At 42.5% G+C, this 22908-nt stretch overlaps 1 protein-coding gene across 1 annotated transcript in view; it reads right to left on the reverse strand.

Moving 5' to 3' along the window:
• Positions 1–22908, reverse strand: part of LOC145406041 (uncharacterized) — a 92999-nt gene that overhangs the window by 63162 nt on the left and 6929 nt on the right. The window lies entirely within an intron of this gene.

Consider the following 22908-nt stretch of genomic DNA (forward strand, 5'->3'; position numbering starts at 1 on the left):
GTTTAGACTACAACTGCCCCAGGGAATGTAAGTACTCTGTGCTTTTAGCATTGCAAAATGGCCACATACTTTAGTAAAGCAAATTTGGAAAAGAAAAGGGATAAAGGTAGAAAGCAGGATGATGATTTCTACCAAGAACTGGTTGAAGTGGAGACTCACAATAGACTGGTTGAGCGTGTACACAAACTAGAAATGGCTTTCCAGAAGGAAATTGATGAAATAAAGAAGTAGATGCACTTGCAAAAGGAAGAAATAAGAAAACTAGGAAGGGAGGTCAACAAGAAAGACACAACCATATGTGAACTAATAGTGGAAGTGAGCACACTTAGGAGGAAAATGAGTGAAATGGCAAGTACAGTAGTCAACCACGAGAGTATTATGGAAGAGTTCAAAAATGATACAGAGACAATTAGGCAAGTAAGCAGTCTGATAGACCAGAGCAGTGATATTGAGAAGATAACACAGGTGAATGAAGTTGAGAAAAACTACAAAAATGATGTGGAAACCACGTATGCTGAAGTGGTGAAAGTAAAGAAAGACTTAGAAACAAGGGTGGAAGAAAAAAGTATTAAACAGGAAGTGAAAAGAATAATCCAAAACAATCCAAAGTTAGTCAGAGATTCAGTAGATATAAACAAATCTATAGTAATCACTGGTATAGAAGAGGAAGAACTAAAAAACAAGATCACAAGAGACAAAAAGGAGATGGCAAATGTAATGAGCTTATTGAAAGAAGTATCAGAGGAAATCTGTAGTAAAGACATAGAGGAACACAAAAGGTTAGGGAAATACGAGAAAAGCAAGACAAGACCTCTAAAGGTAACTTTCCAGAGTGTAAACACTGTGGAGGAGATACTAAAAAATGCAAAGAATCTTATGGAAAAAGAAGAGTTCAAAAATGTATGGATAAAAAGATGCCTAACACAAGAGGAACTGGAATTACTGAAAGAGAAGAGGGAGGAAGCAAAAACAAAAAATGAGGGAATATCAGAGGAGGAGAACACATTTTTTTATTTACTAGGCAAGTAAATGATATTGACAGTTTAATATATCACCCTCCACTCGGCAAAAACGACCATGCAGTACTAAATTGCAACTTCAGGATAGCATATGACATAGTTAACAGAAATGAAAGTTACAAAAAGAGCCTAAACTATAAAAAGGGAAATTATCATGACCTATGTCATATGAATTGGAGCAGATGGGAGACGTGGAAGGTGTATGTAGGATATTTACAGAAGAAATATGTGCAGCATGTGATGTGGTGTGGAAGGAAGACAAGACGGAGGGGGGTGCAAGGAACAGCATGGTGGACGGAAGAGGTGAAACAGGCTGTGGCACAAAAGAAGAAAGCATACAATGAATGGATGAGAAATAGGGGCGTGGAAGAAATTGAGAGGTGGAAGAGAAAGTTATATGTAGAAAGAAAGAGAGAGGTGAAAAGATTAGTAAGAGAGAGTAAGAAGAGAGTGGATGAGGAATTTCGAAGGAATTTGAGTGTAAAGTGGAGGGACTGTAAGAAAATGTTCTGGAAAGAGGTGAAAAGAGTAAGACAGGGTGGAAGTGAAGTTAGCAGGGGAGTGAAAGATAAAAATGGTAGATTACTAGTGGAGAAGGGAGAAAAAGTGAGCAGATGGAGATCACACTTTAAGGAATTGTTGAACGTAGAGGATGGAAGTGATGCGAGTATAAGTGGCTGGGGAATGGCTGGGAGAAGGAGGGAGGTGAGAAGACAGGAAGAAATCAGCAGGATAGAAGTTGTGGAAGCAATGAAGAAAGTTAAATCGGGGAATGCCCCAGGAATTGATGGAGTGTGTGGTGAAATGCTGAAGCATGGGGGAGAGATAGTAGTAGAATGGATGTGGAAGATGTGCAGATTGGCCTGGGAGGAAGGTAGAGTCCCGGAGGATTGGAAGTCAGGTATAATTATTCCCTTGTATAAAGGAAAAGGGGAAAAAGAAGTGTGTGGTAATCATAGGGGCATTTGTCTTCTTAGTATAATAGGAAAAGTGTACAGTATGGTAGGATACTTATTGACAGAGTTAGAGAAAGAACAGAGAAATTAGTTGGAGAAGAACAGGGAGGCTTTAGGAAGGGAAGAGGTTGTGTAGATCAGATATTCATTCTTAGATCTTTAGTGGAAAAGTTTCTAGAGAAGGGAAAGAAGTTGTATGCGGCTTTCATGGATTTGGAGAAAGCATATGACAGGGTGGATAGATAAGGATTGTGGAAAGTGTGAAGAATAAATGGAGTAGATGGGAAGTTGTTGAATGCTGTGAAGAGTATGTACGATGGTGCGATGGTGCTGCAGTGCGTGTGGATGGTGAACTAAGTGAATTTTTCTCTTTGAAAGTTGGGTTGAAACAGGGATGTGTCATTTCTCCATGGTTGTTCAGTCTGTACATGGATGGGGTAATAAAAGAGGTACAAGGTAGGGTAGTGGATGTTGGAGTGGCCCTGGTGAGAGAGGATAGTGTTTGGAAACTCCCTGTACTGTCGTTTGCAGATGATACTGTGTTGTTGAGTGAAGACGAAGGGGAGCTGCAAGGTTTGGTGGATGAGTTTGGGAGAGTGTGTAAGAAACGGAATCTAAAGGTGAATGTAGGGAAGAGTAAAGTGATGGTCTTTGAGAGAGGTGAAGTCAGTGAATGTACAGCGAGGTTGGATGGTGAGGAATTGGAAAATGTGAGTACGTTTAAGTACTTGGGTAGTGTGATGAGTAAGGATGGAGGTTTGGAGGGTGAAGTGCTTGAAAGGGTACAGCAGGGAAGAAAGGATGCTGGTTCTTTGAAAGCAGTGATAAGAAACAGGGAAGTGAGCATGGAGGTGAAAAAGTTACTACATGACAGTATTATGATACCAACTCTAACGTACGGAAGTGAAGCTTGGACGTTGTTGGAAGGACACAAGTCAAGAGTGAGAGCAGTGGAAATGAGTTATTTAAGAGGAGCCTGTGGAGTCACATGGAGAGAAAGGCTGACGAATGAGGATATAAAGGAGCGTTGTGGAGTTGATGTGGATGTGATAGGAAGCGTTATGAGGAACACACTGAGGTGGTTTGGCCATGTGGAGAGGATGGAGGGTGAAAGACTGACGAAGAGAGTGTATGTGAGTGAGGTGGAGGGGGGAAGAGGGAGGGGGAGGCCGAGGATGAGATGGAGGGATGGGGTGGAGAGGTATATGAGAGAGCGGAGTGTGAGTTGGGAGCAGGGCAGTGAAATGGCGGGGGACAGGGCGACTTGGAGGCGATTTGATTGTGGCCACCCCAAACGGGATTGAGGCGTCTGGCAATAGATAGATAGATAGAGCATGACCTAAAGAAGTACTTCTTAGATGTTGATTGGGAAAATGAGCTTAGAGGACAAGATTTAAATGCTGTATATAAAAAAATTCTGTGAATTTTATGAAATAGGAGTCCAGAAGTATATCCCACAGCACAAAGAAGCAGATAAGAAAATACAGAAATGGTTCAATACAGAATGTAAAAAATCAAAAGAAAGAAGAGATTCGTTGTGGAATAGATACAGAAGACACAATAGTGAAAGGGCGTATAATAATTACAAACAGGCAAGAAACAATTATACAAGAATAAGGAGGGAAGCCCAGAAACAGTTTGAGGAGGATATAATAAATAAAAGTAGTGATCAACCGAAGCAATTTTACAGCTATAGCGGAAACAAAACCAAAGTAAAAGATATAATACAATCCATTACGGACGAGGGAATCACTTATACACAAGAGAAAGATATTTGTGAAACACTAAATAAGAATTTCCAATTAGTTTTTACAGAAGAAAAAAATTTTGAGAGGGCCTATGTGGAACATGCATGCTCACACATACTACCAGACTAAATATAAGAAAAAGTAATACAGGAGTTAAGTAAATTAGACAGAGGAAAAGCAAGTGGTCCTGATGAAATTTCATGTTGGGTACTACGAGAATGTGCAAAGGAGTTAAGTAAACCATTATTTAAAATTTTCAAGAAATCCTTGAGTCAAGGTAAACTACCTGATATTTGGAAGAAAACAAATATTTTTCTCTTATTCAAGAAAGGGAATAGACAAAATCCACTCAACTACCGACTAGTATCATTAACCAGTGTTGTAAGCAAGGTATTAGAAAAGCTTATAAGAAAAGCTTAGGTAAATCATCTAGAAGAACACAATATGATAACAAAAAGACAGTTTGGTTTCAGAAAAGGAAAATCATGTGTTACTAATCTGTTGAGCTGCTATGACAGAGTAACAGACACAATACAGGAAAGAGAAGGATGGGTGGACAGTATCTATTTAGATTTCAAGAAAGCTTTTGACACAGTACCACACCAAAGACTTTTATGGAAACTGTACCATCAAGGAGGAATTCGAGGCAAACTGTTTTGTTGGATGCAAGATTTTCTCATAAAAAGAGAAATGAGAACAGTACTAAGGGAAAACTACTCATCATGGAAAGAAGTGACTAGTGGAGTACCACAGGGCTCAGTGCTGGCACCAATTATGTTTTTAGTGTATATAAATGATATAAACAGTAACACTGGAAATGAAAGCTGTCTAAATATGTTTGCAGATGATGCAAAAATACAAAGGAGAATTACTTACACAGACTCTTGTAAAGAGCTACAAGAAGAATTAAATAAACTTCATGAATGGAGTAATACATGGCAAATGGAATTCAATGTGGACAAGTGTCATGTAATCAAGTTTGGTAAAAGTGGAAAAAGACCTGATTGGGATTATCTATCTATCTATCTATATACCTAGGCTGCTTCCCCCAAGGAAAGGGAGGTAGCCGAGACAGGACGACTCACTCTCCATTTACTCATCCATTCAAACACATTCATTCGCATCTTAGCCCCAAAGGGGAGAACGGACAGATCCTCACCGCATCACACCGCACAAGGGTCAACTGCGCAATGCAAGCAGTGACATCCACAGCAGGGCCCGACAGCAGAACTGGTTTACCCCTGCCACATCATAACAGACCCATCCCCTTACCCGCACCTGACACACATCAGAAAGAGAGAAGGATCTAGGTGTGATTATCAATAACAGACTATCTCCGGCTGACCACATCAGTGAGAAGGTACGGAACATGTATACACTGCTTGCAAATATGAGAATAGCATTCACATACATAAATGAAGACATGCTAAGGAGGATAATATCATTCATCAGACCAACCCTGGAGTATGCATCAGTAGTCTGGAGTCCTCATCTCAAAAACACATAGATAAGATTGTAAAAGTTCAAAGGGCCGCTACAAGATGGATACCAAGCTTAAGGGATCTAAGCTACGAAGAAAGACTAAATAAACTGAATCTACCAACACTACAGGAGAGAAGGAAAAGAGGTGACATGATAATGCTATATAAGTTCATATCAGGGAAGGAGAAAATAGACATAAATGATTACTTAACATATGGAGAAGCTTCAGCAAGAGGACACTGCAAAAAACTGCATAAGAAGAGAGGTGATAAAGACGAAAGGAAATTCAGTTTCCCAAACAGAGCAATTGATCAGTGGAATGCACTACCGAATGAAATAGTGTGTGCCAAAACAATTCACAAATTTAAGGATATGTACGATAAATATGGTTTAAGACACGGGACAGTACGAGCTGGACTCATTCCTGTAAAGATACAATTAGGTAAGAAGACACACACACACACACACACACACACACACACACACACACACACACATATATATATATATATATATATATATATATATATATATATATATATATATATATATATATATATATACACATACACAAAAACACACACACATACACATCTATCTATCTATCTAGAGTATATACATACATATACATACACACACACACACACACACACACACACACACACACACACACACACACACACACACACACACACAGCCACTGAATTTACATGCCACTAGCTGAAGAATCTAAAGGTGAATGTCATAAAGATACACAGCAGTTTCCTATCCATGGGTTGTCACGTCCAATTCATCTTTGATCTTTAGCATGCTTCAGAGGGCAGGGTAACAGTGGAATACGCTTGATCAAGAGTGTTTGGAATTGATAAAACACATGATTATTATCAGAAAAAACAACGCTTATTAGTGACACGACTCTCCCCTCTATTTCCTGTCTCCCAATATTGATAGCTGAATGAGTGTGAGAGGGAGAGACTGACGAGGAGAGTGTATGTGAGTGAGGTGGATGAGGGGAGAGGAATGGGGAGGTCAAGGCTGAGACGGAGGGATGGAGTGGAGAGGATGGAGAGCGAAAGACTAACGAGGAGAGTGTATGTGAGTGAGGTGGATGGGAGAGAGGGAAGGGGAGGCCAAGGATGAGGTGGTGGGATGGAGTGGAGAGATATATAAGAGAGGGGTGTGTGTGAGTTGGGAGCAGGGCGATGAAATGGCGAGGGACAGGGAGACATGGAGGCGATTTGTTTGTGGCCACCCCTTCCGGGATTAAGGCGTCTTTCTTTTTTTTAATTGGCTCCATCTCACAGCAGCGCAGTTTGGTGTGGCTCGCTTCTCTGGCTAAATAGACCCAAGAATTTCAGTTTTGTGTTAATGAGTCGATGGATGTGCGTTCTGTAATTCCTGATCGCTGTGTTGATAGTTCCACCTTTGTGCTTTCCTGTTGGTGTTTCCGAGCCCCTTCCCTCCATGTAGGGGTGCTGGGGCTTAAGACGATGCTGTAGTCATGATGAAGGAGGCATAAATGGTGTCGCTGATTCATGGTGGTTCAGCAGTCATTCACGAGCGATCATGACATTGTATCAGATTACAAGTTATAAGCACATCACGTCAGTAGCAGGTGATATTCATACTAACGGTGATGTGGGTCTGTAAGTATCCCTGTTAGTACTGCTAGAGGTTGTACTTACGCCCTGTTAGTACTGCTCGAGGTTGTACTTGCGCTGAGAGCCAGAGGGGGAGGTGGGTACTGTCGCTGCGGGAGTGAGAGAGGCACTGACACGACACGAGAGGTTGGCAATGACGACTTTATTGGCCTGTGTCCTTGACGGGGTGTTGGGGAGTGCCAGGGGGAGTGCCAAGGTGGAAGAGGAAGGAGGAGGAGGGAGAGAGAATGATAGTGGAGGGGAAGAGGAAAAAAGTATGAGATTGGAGGAGAGGGGATGGGTGTGGTGGAGGGAGGGGTGTGGTGATGGGGGAGGGGGTAGTACAGATTACAAAGCTCCTCTCACAGTGACTATTAGATGTACTTATTACGCCTCAAATCTTTGCATTAAAATTACAAGTGTCATGCTTTCAATTGGGAGTTACAAGATATTTATGTAAATTCTTGAGTTATTGATGAAGAAAAATAGTTTGTAGTAATAGTAATGATGATACTGCTACTACTACTATTACTAACAATACTAATAATATTAATACCAATACTAACACTAAATAATAATAATAACAACAATAACAACAATAATAATAATAATAATAATAATAATAATAATAATTGTCACGAGTCGGCTAGTGACATTGGCTTTTGTGGGAAACCACGAACTCAAGTGGAATCCCAGTTTATCGTTCAGTAACCGCTCATTCAGACGGAAGCCTTGTCAAATCAATTTTTCATTGTCATACTTGATCGTCTTTGTGTGAGACATTAGCGCTTCCACTGAGTGATTTGTTTTGGGCTCGTTTCGTCCACTCGACCGTTAAAAAAATGCGGCCTAGCGCTCCCTTTTTCCCACGAGTTTATGAGTCCAGTGTCTCTTGTGACGGAGAGAGGTACTGTGCTCCAGAAGTGAGAGTAGAGAGAGGTCAGCTAGCACCCAGACTCCACTAGACTACAGTTCTCCAGACTCCCACCCTTCGTTGGTGATACACCGCATTCATTGACCAGTAATTCTTTTCGTTTTCCTAGACTTAAGAGTTTAGTTAAGGTGTTTTTCCTAGGCGTAAGAATTTAGCTCTTGAGTGAGTGAGTGAGTGCGATCTCATTAATTTGATTTTGAAATGTAACGTTAAATTTATTTTGTAATCAATAAATTTAACAGTTCTTTTTCTTGAGCTTAATGTAATGTAAACTCCTGTTTCATTTCTCTGCAATTAAGCTTATTTTATAGCTCCTAGCTTGCATAAACGTTTGCCATTCATAACTGGTACTTAGGCCAGTCTTGTTGTATTAAGCATAAAATCCGTTGTGCCTCCTAGGAGTTAAGCATCAGCAAGAACCTGATACTATTATTAGTATTAGTTATTTATTGTCAGGGGTGAAGTAACTTTCTCCAAAGGCTAACAGTACTAATAAACAGCAATTGAGTAATTAGTCTCTGCTGTGTACTGTTGAGAAAGTTTATAAATTCTCGTTCTTAGAGAATCGTGCGAAGCAAGCCAGCGTAAAGTAATCGTTGCTTGATTTAGCAATATAGCTCTGCAATATTATTGAACATTATTATCAGTTAAATAATATTAGCATTTATTTTAAAAACCCCGTGACAATTGGCGACCTCATTCCAGGATATTAACTCCTAGCTCTAAAGCTATTCGCGAGATAATACGCACTCGTTCATATTTAGGTATTTATCATTAAAATTTATAGGCACAAGTTTACTGGTGTTTACCGTTAATTTAGGAAGTGAATTTTTGCTTTATTAATCCATAGAGTACTTAACTCTATTTAGTACTTTATTCTTGGTAACGCCAGACAATTTTATTTGCTCCTGGGAAGTCGCCGTACCCATTGCATTAATTAATGAGTCTTCCCAGTCATTTGCATTTTTGCTTTATTTTTGCCAGTTAACTAGATAAGACTGGTCACCACTAGCTTGTGTCTGAATTTTTTACTTGTGTTTATTAGCATTCGTTTGCGAAGCAGCAGTCAGTACTCAGTTTCGGCTTGCTTAGTAAATTGGCGTCATGGCTACCACTGTATTTTTACAGGAAGCCAAAGAGATGGGTCTTACAGACCCAACTGAAATTAAAGAGTACATACTCTCACGGCATAATATGGACCAGCAGCGCGAGAATGATGCCCGTGAAGAGCGTAAGATTCAGTGCGAATACGAGCGAGAACAGCGTGAGGAACGCGAAAAGGAGCGCGAATATGAGCGGGAACAACGTGAATATGAGCGTGCCGAACGTGAGGCGCGAGAAAAACATGAGCTTGAAGTTTTGAGGCTCAAGCGAGATTCCTTGGCTTCAAATACATCTGGTGCAGTTGGTCAAAGCTCCACGAGCGTTCTCCCTGCACATGTCCTGGTGACCCCACGCATCAAGCTTCCTTCATACAAGGAAGGCGAGCGAATCGAGCCATACATAGCTCGTTCTGAGGACGTGGCAGACATGTAAAAACTGGATGAGGCAGCTAAGCGGATCCAATTTCTTAGTTTAATTGAGGGCCCTGCCCTCGATATTCTCCATCGAATTCGTGGAGACAATCTCACGTATGAGATGATGAAAGCTGCACTCATTAAGGCGTATGGTCTCACAATAGACGACGCCAAAGTTCAGTTCATGCGAGCTCTTCTCCAAGACAAGGAGACAGCTGTTCAGTTCCTTGATCGTCTCACTGCTTACTTAAATGAGTGGATGGAGAAAGATGAAACTCCTTCCACGCATGAGGGGATAATTGACCTTATGCTGCGTACACAGCTAGAGAGGTCGTGGCCTGCTGAGCTCATAGCATAGCTTAAGATCTGCCAGGTGAAAGATGCCAGCCAAATGGCAGAAAAGGCTGACGCGTATTTTACTGCATATGGGTATCAAACTCGTAAGCAAAACACCTGGAACAGCAAAAAAGATACTGCCAAATCTGGGAAGCCGTCTCAGACTGAACCCCAGCAACAAGGCCATTCTCAGAATGCAAAACACTCAGAAACCTGAGTGGAAGAGATACAACAAGTACCCTAACCAGCAGCAGTATCAGCCATGCAACCGACCGTCGGGACAAATTTTTTCACCACCAGCTCAAAAGAGGCAAGAAGCAAACGCAGCCTTCATTCCTCAGCAGCAGCACGGTGGTCACGTCCCTACCAGTATGGATACTCCCCCACAGTTCACTAGTCCCACAGTGACAGTGAACCCCCCTCCACAGATGGTCAATGCTCCATCTCCTCGGGTGGTGAGTACGACCCCTCAAGTTTCTAAGTCACAAGGCACACTGTTCGCCGCATCAATTGAGCAGCCTCATGAGTGGCTAGCTGCTTCCTCCACAGGCCCTCCCACAGGTGACAGTACCTTCCTTGTTCAGCCAGGGTTTGTGGGAGGCATTCCTGTGAAGGTCCTGAGAGATAATGGTTCCTCAGGTTGCTCTGTCAAGCAGAGTCTAGTTCGGCCTGAGCAGTATACAGGTCGACAGATCCATGCAAATCTTATTGATGGATCAGTGAGATTGTTCCCTGAGGCATGTATCCAGGTGGCATCTCCATTTTATACTGGTACGACACTTGCAGTTGTCATGCCAGAACCCTTATTTGACCTTATAATTGGCAATATTTTCGGTGTTACGGATAGTTGCACCGAACACGACGCTACTCAGACTTCGGCTGCGGTAACACGAGCCATGGCTGAGGCTCCAGACTGTGTCACCCCAGTGATCATTGAATCGCCGCAAGATCTGATGTGTAGTCAACTTGTTGTACAAGAACAACATTCTGACCCGACACTTGCTGCTGTGTGGAACAAACAAAAGGGTCGAGTGAATAAGTATTCACGGGGAGGATGAGCCAAGTTCCTTCGGAAACAAGGACGGCTCTACCGTGAGTCACGAACACCCGTGGGCGAGGTTTGACTGCAGTTTGTCATTCCCGCCAGGTACCGCCTAGCAGTGTTACAATGGGGTCATTGTTCAGACTCAGGAGGTCACATGGGCAAAAGGAAGACCCAGGGCCGTATCCGAGCTGACTTTTTCTGGCCAGGGATGGGACGAGACATAGATAGTTTTGTCCATTTCTGTAGTGAGTGTCAGAGTAACACCACTAATCAGGGACATGTCCTTCCTGTGCCGTTCATAACCACACCCGTAATCTCTGAGACAGTTGAGAGACAGGGTAGTGGTGAAGTGGGTGCAGACCTGACGTCTCGCCCATTGGCCCCACAGGACACATTATGTCCAGGGCCTGTACATACATATTATGTACCGTAGATTAAGGGGGAAGTTCGAGAGGAACTCCGCAGAGGCGACATGAGGCTATGGAAGCTCGAGTTTGCACTAGGATTTTCAGCTCCCCGATATTAATATAAGTACTGAAGGTTAAGGGGGAAGTTCGAGAGAGAACTCCGCAGAGGCGACTCGAGGCTACGGAAGCCCAAGTTTGCACAAGGATTCTTAGCTCCCTGGTATTAATATAAGTACTGTAGGTTAAAGGGGAAGTTCGAGAGAGAACTCCGCAGAGGCGACTTGAGGCTACGGAAGCCCGAGTTTGCACAAGGATTCTCAGCTTCCCAATATTAATATAGGCACTAGGTTAAGGCACAGGTTGAGGACCCGTGTGCAGTTCAAGGCTACGTAAGCCTGAGTTTGCATAGGGATTCTCAACTTGTCGACACTAATCGTGTGCTGTAATTAATGGCGACCTCGAATGTACGAAGCTTAGGCTGTCACTCGTATTTTTCAGCTAGAGCATACTTTTCGTAGCATGTACTGACTACTAGGCAGAGAGAGTAATTGTAACATAATAAAAATTTTGTCTCATTGACATTTTTGGTGCTCCACCTCAATTGATTTTGCAGGTACAGCAATGGGCGTAGCAGTTTTGCTGTGCGGGCCAGCTGATCGTCTGCCGCACGCTGCCGCCTCTTCTCCTCTGCCTTCGTCGTTGCCATATTATTAATATTTACTGTGTCATTTTACACGTAGGTACAGTTACATTACAACTGTCACACCTACACCGTGTATTACATACACCACGCTACACAACAATTAGTTGTCAGTGTAAATGTAGCGACTTTTCACTCAGTTTGACCTGAGTACAGGATTTTCACCATCGTCATGGAGTTTTTCCCTCAAGCTTGTTTCTATTAACGTAAATACGAGGTTTTTTCGCTCACTGGTGACTGCGACTTTCTCCTGTAGCAGGATAGCACACACACCACAGTGTGAATCTTGTGTGACTGAGTTAGGATTTATACGTATGTATATTGAAATCTTTCTTTCTGAGGAAAGAAAGATTTGATTTTTATGGGGCGTAATGTCACGAGTTGGCTAGTGACATTGGCTTTTGTGGGAAACCACGAACCCAAGTGGAATCCCAGTTTATCGTTCAGTAACCGCTCATTCAGACGGAAGCCTTGTCAAATCAATTTTTCATTGTCATACGTGATCGTCTTTGTGTGAGACATTAGCGCTTCCACTGAGTGATTTGTTTTGGGCTCGTTTCGCTCACTCGACCGTTAAAAAAATGCGACCTAGCACTCCCTTTTCCCCACGAGTTTATGAGTCCAGTGTCTCTTGTGACGGAGAGAGGTACTGTGCTCCAGAAGTGAGAGTAGAGAGAGGTCAGCTAGCACCCAGACTCCACTAGACTACAGTTCTCCAGACTCCCACCCTTCGTTGGTGATACACCGCATTCATTGACCAGTATTTCTTTTCGTTTTCCTAGACTTAAGAGTTTAGTTAAGGTGTTTTTCCTAGGCGTAAGAATTTAGCTCTTGAGTGAGTGAATGAGTGCGATCTCATTAATTTGATTTTGAAATGTAACGTTAAATTTATTTTGTAATCAATAAATTTAACAGTTCTTTTTCTTGAGCTTAATGTAATGTAAACTCTTGTTTCATTTCTCTGCAATTAAGCTTATTTTATAGCTCCTAGCTTGCATAAACGTTTGCCATTCATAACTGGTACTTAGGCCAGTCTTGTTGTATTAAGCATAAAATCCGTTGTGCCTCCTAGGAGTTAAGCATCAGCAAGAACCTGATACTATTATTAGTATTAGTTATTTATTGTCAGGGGTGAAGTAACTTTCTCCAAAGGCTAACAGTACTAATAAACAGCAATTGAGTAATTAGTCTCTGCTGTGTACTGTTGAGAAAGTTTATAAATTCTCGTTCTTAGAGAATCGTGCGAAGCAAGCCAGCGTAAAGTAATCGTTGCTTGATTTAGTAAGACAATCATTGTCCCTGCTCTGCAATATTATTGAACATTATTATCAATTAAATAATATTGGCATTTATTTTAAAAACCCCGTGATAATAATATTAATAATAATAATGATAATAAAAATAAGAATAAAAATAAGAATAAAAATAATAATAATAATAATTATAATAATAACAACAACAATAACAATAATAATCATAATAATAATAATAATAATAAACACCATCATCCAGTCCTACGTTGTCCCATTAGGAGCGTAGGAGCCCGGGGCTAGGCAAGTTGGTCCTGACATTTAAGATGAGAGTGACCAGCCTCACTCATCCCTGAGTGGCATTACGTGAGCAATAAACCCCAACCTACCCTTGGATATAAACCTTCACAGGCTCAATCCAATTGGAGCGCCTTAATTACCCACTAAACCACCAGGCGCCATAATTTGGTTATATTGTTACCACCCAGCGTAGTAAATGGTTTTCGATTTCGACCAAACTTGTGTCAGTGATGCAGTATGAAGGGACGATGAAGTGATTAGGTCAGCAAGGTTAAGGGGTCAAAGGTCAAGGTCATACGGGGTCGACTTTGTTTATCTTTGACCTCATTTCAACCCACAATGTACCCTGTCTTGGAGGCTCTATGGCGAGTCTGTTCATTGTGTGTGTGTGTGTGTGTGTGTGTGTGAGAGAGAGAGAGAGAGAGAGAGAGAGAGGGCTAGAGTTCTCAGTGTTTTTTTTCTTTTAGTTTTTCCTTCCTCTGTTCATCTTCTTGAGAGAGAGAGAGAGAGAGGGGGGGCTGAATAACGTACTGTTCACTTTGTAACAGGATAATTAGACTCAGGTAACACGTACGGTCCTTGAGTCGACCTACGTACTGTACCTGCTTCAAGTACGTACTGTGAGTCCATAGGGTAGGGTTCAACACCTTTTCGTTAGCAATTTATTATGCTTATTACACCTTCTTGTTCACCTGCATGTCAAAATTAACACACCTTTCCATCCATTTTATTACATGTCTCGCTCTCTTTATTGTACTCCATCTCCGAGGCTAATTGCACTTTACTAACGGCCTCTCTCACTCAAGGCTTCAGTAAAGTCTGTATCCATCCCTTCACCTGCTGAAGGCTATCACGAGGTAAGTAAAATCGTGTGGTAATGGCAAGAGTAAAGCAGTATAAGGGAGTTCTAAGACTCAGTGGGTTACTAATGATATCAAAGGTAGCTCAAAGACACAATAAGGTAATACTATAGCTAAACGTCCCTCCTGAGCCACTTCTTCGTGACTAGCACCAACAGAGCTTAGAATTCAAGATGGAGGGATGCCAGTTTTATGCCTAATTAAAATGAACGTAGTCCTAATGCACTTCTTCGTGACTAGCATCATATATATGTTCATCTCAGAGCTTACAATTCAAGATGGAGAGATGCCAGTTATAGTCCTTTTAATGCACTTCTTCGTGACTAGCATCATATATGTTAATCTCAGAGCTTATAATTCAAGATAGAGGTACGCCAGTTATAGTCCTTTTAATGCACTTCTTCGTGACTAGCATCACATAAATGTTAATCTCAGAGCTTAGTATTCAAGATGGAGGGATGCCAATGTTACTCCTAGTCAGAGTGAAGAGAGTATAGTCCTAATGCACTTCTTCGTGACTAGCACCACATATGTTGATCTTATCTCTTATCTAAGGAAGTGATGTGCTTCTTACTGACGTCTTATCTATAGTGAGGCTTGCTTGGTGTCCTTATCGTTAACCCCTTCAGGATGGTAACGCATTATATTTCATTTATGTGACCTCAACTGACTGTTCTGGGGTTGTGGTGTGTGTGTGTGTGTGTGTGTGTGTGTGTGTGTGTGTGTGTGTGAGAGAGAGAGAGTAACGCAAGTAACAGTGAAGTTCCATGTTGCTCCTTCCAAAATTCACGTAGCGTCAGTGGGTACTCAAGTAGCCTGTTACTTTATCACCAACTGGAGGGGCACTCAGTGGAGCACATCTCTCCGACAAAAGCAATTTCCAAACCACTCTTCATAATGGGTTAGGATTTTCTTGTCACTGATTAGGGATTCGCAAAATACAGATCCAGAATCTGTAATATGATCCGGATCGGTGCCAAAAATTAATCAGTTGTTCCCTGGGACATGGGCTGTCTACCCACCAAGTTTGGTCTAAATCTCTCGTTTAGTTTTTGAGTAATCCTGGTAACAGACAAACACACTGACAAACAAACGGGGGTGAAAACATGCCTTGTCGGGGAGAAATATTGGTCGGGGAGAATATCTGTTAAATTACACATATTACAGTCTCACACAATTGGCCTCACATTGTCACACATGTAAACAAAGCTTTCATTTATTCTTCCATTCATCCACTCATTCATCCACTCACTCATCCACTCACCCATCCACTCATTCATCCACTCATCCATCCACTCATCCATCCACTCATTCATCCACTCATCCATTCATTCATTCATCCATTCACTCATTCATTCATTCATTCATCCAGTCATTCATACACTCTAATCACTCTCCACATATATATAGCACATTGGAATTGCCAGTATATGGGCCCCTCCACTAACGTTCATAAATATTTTCGTGTATCAGAGCAAAAACATTTAATTGAACTGCGTATACTCTTTGAGAGAGGTGAAGGCAGTGAGTGTACAGTGAGGCTGGATGGTGAAGGAATGGAAAATGTGAGTACGTTTAAGTACCTGGGTAGTGTGATGAGTAAGGATGGAAGTTTGGAGGGTGAAGTGCTTGAAAGGGTACAACAAGGAAGAAAGGTTGCTGGTTCCTTGAACGCAATAATAAGAAACAGGGAAGTGAGCATGGAAGTGAAAAAGTTACTACATGACAGTAATGTGATACCAACTCTAACGTATGGAAGTGAAGCTTGAACGTTGTTGGAAGGACACAAGTCAAGAGTGAGAGCAGTGGAAATGAGTTATTTGAGAGGAGCCTGTGGAGTCTGGAGTCACGTGGAGAGACAGACTGACAAATGGGGAAGTGAAGGAGCGTTGTGGTGTGGATGTGGATATGATAGGAAACGTTAGGAGGAACACAGTGAGGTGGTTTGGCCATGTGGAGAGGATGGAGAGCGAGAGACTAACGAGGAGAGTGTATGTGAGTGACGTGGAGAGTGGGAAAGGGAGGGGGAGACCGAGGATGAAATGGAAGGATGGGGTGGAGAGGTATATGAGAGAGGAGGGTGTGAGCTGGGAGCAGGGCAATGAAATGGTGGGGGACAGAGGGAAATGGAGGTGATTAGTTTGTGGCCACCCCTTACGGGATTAAGGCGTCTGGCAAGAGATAGATAGATAGATAGATAGATAGCGTATCTTATCCCAGACAGTCAGGACCTAGCCACCATCTACCACACACAAGGCAATGGTTGCATCACCTCATGTTTGGTCCCTACTTAAGCATAAACACACACTTTCCCCAATAAGGAAATGTAATAAGAATAATGTAATAAGAATTTTTGTCTCATTGACACTTTTGATGCTCCACCTTAATTGATTTTGCAGGTACAGGGATGGGCGTAGCAGTTTTGCTGTGCTGGCCAGCTGATCGTCTGCCGCACGCTGCCGCGTCTTCTCCTCTGCCTTCGTCGTCGCCATAGTATTAATATTTTCTGTGTCATTTTACACGTAGGTACAGTTACACTACAACTGTCACACCTACACCGTGTATCACATACACCACGCCACACAACAATTAGTTGTCAGTGTAAATGTAGTGAACTTTTGCTCAGTTTGACCTAAATACAGGATTTTCACCGTCGTCACGGAGTTTTTTCCCTCAAGCTTGCCTCTATTAACGTAAATATGAGGTTTTTACGCTCATTGGTGATAGTGATTTTCTCCTGTAGCAGGATAGCACACACCACAGTGTGAATCTTGTGTGACTCAATTAGGATGTGTACATATATATATATATATATATATATATATATATATATATATATATATATATATATATATATATACAAAAATTTTTTCTCATAAGGAAAAAATTTCATTTTGCAGGGGCATAATGTCACGAATCAAATTCGCGACATTTTCCTTTTGTGAGAAACCACGAACTATTAGTGGAAAACTCACTGTGTATCGTTCAGTTAACCGTTTCTCTCTCCATTTCGGTGGTATACTTTTCAAAACATTCGTCACTGTTTCAAAAGTGACCGATCTAATGCACGTCATTAAGTGCTCTACTGAGCGATATTATTGTTTCTTTATTGTTCGCCCCTGCTTGCCTCGACCGTTGGCCATGCCTTCTCTCGGCTGGCCTGTATTTGAATGCAGTCTTTTGTCTGTCGCAATGGAGTGAGGTTCTATGCTCCAGAAGTGAGAGTGAGAGGTCAGCTAGCACCCAGACTCCACTAGACTACAGTTCTCCAGGCTCCCACTCTTCTTTGGTGATATGCTACACTGACCAGTATTTTCTTTTCGTTTTCTTAGACTTAAGAATTTAGTTAACCCGTCACGTCCCGAGATTTTCTGCACCTATGACATCCCCCAGTCCCGAGCCTTTTTGGAATTTTTTTTTTTTTTTTTTGCTAAAACTTCCGCTTAGGTCGAGAAACGAAGGAAAATCACAAAGAGAGTGGTTCCCGCGGTCTATAAGTGGTCCGTACAGGTGCGGTTCTCCCCCGCAGGTATGGTGTTCTCTAATGGGCTGGATATGCGTTTACATTTTCTATGGTAAGGAATAATGGGAGAAACAACACACAACACCTCTATATTTATTGAATTTGAACTAATAAACAATAACAGTAACAATATAATGGATTTCAGACACACACACACACACACACACACACACACACACATATATATATATATATATATATATATATATATATATATATATATATATATATATATATATATATATGAAAAATAAGCATTGTACCATCGCGCGAGCATAGCGAGTTTGGTCCGAGTCGTAACATGCTATATGCTAAGTGTCTGGTATGAGTCAACCTATCATTTTTTCTACTTGTATACTTCTGTTTCAATGACATTTTACCAATTACAACTGTTTGTAAGTGTTTTCAGATGTTTTCATTCAATATGATGACATGCAGCATAAGTATAGCGCACATCAGCTTAGTAAGCGCACTCGCTATGACTCGTATTTCAACATACCAAATTGTTTTATCACTTTCCAATTATTTTCCCCTTTACATAGAACTTTTCCTCCACCACTGTAAAGGTTTTCAATTATTTTCATTCATTACGAGGGCATTTAGCGATATGCTAGCGCATATTCACGTAGCAACCACGATCTCACACACTCGTGTTTCATCAACTATTTTATTTATTCACTCCACTTATAATTTCCCACTTACATTACACACGTTTACACCCCTATAATGCACTGTACATACTTACTGCCATTATTTATTCAAGTGAGCGTGAGAATATCGCCTGAAAATACCCTCGCAAGGAATGTTTCGACAAACATAATACTCACACACTTATAAACTCATTCACTCACACACTTATATACTAATTATTCACTTTATCACTTGCTGACTTTTATTTTGACTAATACGTGCCTTAGTCATTCAACTGAGCGTCAGGAAATCGCATCTCTATACACACGCTATGAATATTTGACTTAGAATATATATCATCACATACAATAATTTGAACTTATACCCGTAAGAATTTCCCATAATAATAATTATATAATTACGGGCCGTATTTATTGCACTGAGCGACAGAATATCGCATCATAAAACCCTCGCTATGTAAGTTTCAACTTAGGGCAGATTTATATACTTACATACAATGTTTTCACTTATGTTCTACCCGTAGGCACTTTATACTAATATTTGGAGATCCACATGACTGATAATTTCACTGAGCGTCTGTCTGTCGCATTTACCTCATAATTTCAGCGTCCTTTCGCATTCACACCATACTAAAATTGCATCAACGTGTGATATTCACTAAAACATGGGTGAATACAGAGACCCACGTCACACTGCACGCACTCATAGCGGGTGTCCTTCCTCTGTGTCGTGAGTCTCACCTGGGAATTACTGCACACGTGACACCTGCGTTGGGGCCTAGGTCTGTTTGGCTGGGGAGGGATAGGAGTGGGGAAATGGCGGCCGGATATTCTCTGGGGAGTTTGGGCAATATGAGCAGTGCGGGTGCGATGTTGGGGCCTTTCAACAGCATACTTTGCAAAGATTTCTCTTGTGAGCTCCCTCACAAACCCTTCAAATGTTTCCTGAACTCCTGTGGTCATGGCGTGAAGGTGGTGGCAATTCAGAGCAGTGATATTTTTTTTTTTTTTTTTTTTATGTGTCCGACTCTGGGCAAAGGCTCAGGGCCTATTTCTTGGGGGCAGTTGCCTATCCCAAGGCCCAGTAGTCCTCCTACACCACCACATGTCACCACTTCGGCGCTAACACCCACCGTCCATATTGAATACATGCTAGGGCTGTCTCATACAGGACTGGTGTACTGGTATTAGTGGGGGTATTTTTATGACATGTCGGCGGGTCATCTGGTAGATCAGGAAAGTCCGCTTTTTAGGAAATTCAAATCCTTAAACTGTTCCCTGCCCCAGCCGGGATTCGATCCTGGGTCCATTAGGACTGCAAGCCGCCTCTCTACCGATTCAGCCACCGCCTCCCCCAGCAAGTGAAAGAACAGTTTTCTATACCACTTCATCGTGGTCCTGGCACACTCTACCGTCGATATCATGGAGTCTGACTGGTCCACGAGGCGCATGTTTATATTGTAATCCATAACACACTCAGGTTTCCAAACACGACGCCTGCTCTCGCTACGGTAATCTACTGAATCAGTACGGTGCATCAAGGGGCGGTGAACCGTGGACAAGAGGCTTTCTTCTCTGTTGTGGTTCCACATTGTTGCAAGGATGTTGTTGGCTTTGAAGAAGACAACCTCACTCCTTGCAAGTTTCCGCCCTACCTTGGCCATGTGACGCCGGTTCACCTTTACGGTTCCACAGACTCCCGTTTCATGTGTGTGAAGATAACGAGCGAGAAGAGGGCTAGTGTACCAATTGTCGAGGTAGAGAACGTGACCACGATGAAGGTAGTCTTCTATCATCGTCTTTACCACTGCTCCCGACAGTCCAATACTTCGATCTTCTATTATGTCTGTCTGTGCACCGGTGTACAAGACTATGTCTTGCACGTATCCAGTCCTACAGTCACACATAACAAAGATCTTGAACCCAAAACGGTGCCTTTTGCTGGGTATATACTGTCTGAATGAAATATTGCCTCTCCACAACACGAGACTCTCGTCTATGACGAGGTCTCTATAGGGATAGAATGAGGAACGAAAGGTTTGCCTGAGGTGATCAAAGACCAACCGAATTCGCCTCATTTTATCAGTGTTGTTTGCATTTGCAGGGTCATGAGCATCATAGAAATGGAGGCAACTTAGAATTTGTTGAAACCGATTACGGCTCATCACTTGACCAAATATTGGGGTAAACATAACGGTCCCTAGTCCAGTAAGCAGGAATTCTATTCTTTCTTATAATACCCATCAAAAGGACCAGGGCAAAAATTAAGAACATTTCTGGAAGGGAGACAGGGTAATCATAGATCATAGAATGCCTACTCCTTTTTCCCAATCTTTCACTCTCTAGGCGCTGGGCGCTTGCAAACAGGTTTGTTTGGTATACAATCTGATCAACAAATGCCTCACTGAAAAACAGGTGCAAAAATCCAACCTGGTGGAATTACGGTGAATTCCTGGTGCAATGCAGCCAGATCGCCCCTGCTCAGTGAAGGAGTGAATGAGGGGAGAAAAATCACTCCCATCCTCCCAATCCCACGACACAAATCCCTCGTCCCCATCAGCCCCATCACCGCCTTCGTTTGGGTGGGGAGGAGATCCTGGTTGGGGAGGTGGGGGAGAAGGAGTGCGGAGGGCTTCCCCACTGTCACTCCTCTTCCCTCTGCCTTTACCCTTTCCCTTTCCCTTACCCTTACGGCCTTGAGGAACATTAGGGGCTGTGGGGATGAAATAGGGGAATATTGGGGAGCAGAAGACGTGCTGGGGAGTGGTTCCTCCCCACCTTCCCCCTCCATTACAACACCACGTGCTTTCTCACGCACCCTAGCTCGACCACGTGTTAGGGGATATTGGGGAGCATAAGACGTGCTGGGGAGTGGTTCCTCCCCACCTTCCCCCTCCATTACAACACCACTTGCTCTCTCACGCAACCTAGCTCGACCACGTGTTAGGGGATATTGGGGAGCATAAGACATGCTTTGGAGTGGTTCCTCCCCACCTTCCCCCTCCCTCACAACCCCACATGATAAGGAACGCACCCGCACTGGCCCACGTGATCCACTACGCCGCCTCACACTACCTAGGGAAAGCAATGACTCACTCACGTCACTCTCACTTTCCCTAATCCTCCCTGGACTTTCCCTTTCACTCCCCACTCCCTCCACTTGACTTCCTAACTCCCCAAACAGAATGCTAGGCCCATACCTGCTCATACGACGTGGTGTGCGCTCTGGGCCACGATGTGTAATCACCTCCCGTCCATACCACGTGGCAGCACGTCCCACGGCTCCGTCCTCGTCCTCGTCCTCGAATTCTGGTTCCAAATCACGCTGGGGATAGGGATAGGATATAGCACGTGCCTTTTTTGCCTCCTGCCCCTCTCTAGCAGCACGGTAAGTCACGTACTGCCGCTTCCTGGGAGACGGAACTTCCTCATCACTGCTGGTGGTTTCTTCCTCCTCTGGCTGCACATAATCCTTGTCCATATCCTCGTCGTCCAGTGGGGAATCACTGTCGCCGGTAAAGGTGTCCAGGGCGACTTGAATTTCGCTGTCTGAGAGACTTCTCTTAGCCATGTCTGAGCAGGACCGTGGCTACCAGGTGAGTGGACGAGTGGTGGGCTAGCGCGGGTCGCGCGGGGTTGCCGAGTGTCCCCGCCTGGTGGCAGGTAGGGGAAGGTCATGCGAGGGTACGTACCGCAACTCAAGCGCGAAATTTGAAAATTGTCGAAATTATGCAAATTGCAATTGCATGACGTTCGCCGGGACTGGCAAATGCAAATCGTTGCAACGTACCCATACGTCGACGGGACGGGGCGTGTTAAGGTGCTTTTCCTAGGTTTAAGAACTTAGCTTTTGAGTGAGTGAGTGAGTGCGATCTCTTTATTTTGAATTCATTTGAAATGTAACATTAAATTTATTTCTTTGTAATCAATATATTTAACAGTTCTTTTTCTTGAGCTTAATGTAATGTAAACTTGTGTTTCATTTCTCCACAATTAAGCTTATTTCCCTTATAGCTCCTAGCTTGCATAAACGTTTTGCCATTCATAACTGTACTTAGGCCAGTCTTGTTGTATTAAGCTTAAAATCCGTTGTGCCTTCTAGGAGTTACGCATCAGCAAGAACCTGATGTTATAAATAGTATTAGATATTTATTGTCAGGGGTGAAGTAACTTTCTCCAAAGGCTAATAGTACTAATAAACAGCAATTGAGTAATTAGTCTCTGCTGTGTACTGTTGAGAAAGTTTATAAATTCTCGTTCTGAGAGAGTCGGCGAAGCGGACCGGCATAAAGTAATCATTGCTTGATTTAGCAAGACAAATCATTGTCCCTGCTCTTCAGTATCATTAAGAATTATCATTTAATAATTGCTTTTAATTTAAAAACCCCGTGACAATTGGCGACCTCATTCCAGGATATTAACTCCTAGCTCTAAAGCTATTCACGAGATAATACTCACTCGTTCATATTTAGGTATTTATCATTAAAGTTTATAGGCACAAGCTTACAGGTGTTTACTGTTAGTTTAGCAAGTGAATTTCT

This window comes from Coenobita brevimanus, chromosome 69, assembly GCF_032717465.1.
Source record: "Coenobita brevimanus isolate Jiangsu-jjx chromosome 69, ASM3271746v2, whole genome shotgun sequence".
Taxonomy (NCBI): domain Eukaryota; kingdom Metazoa; phylum Arthropoda; class Malacostraca; order Decapoda; family Coenobitidae; genus Coenobita; species Coenobita brevimanus.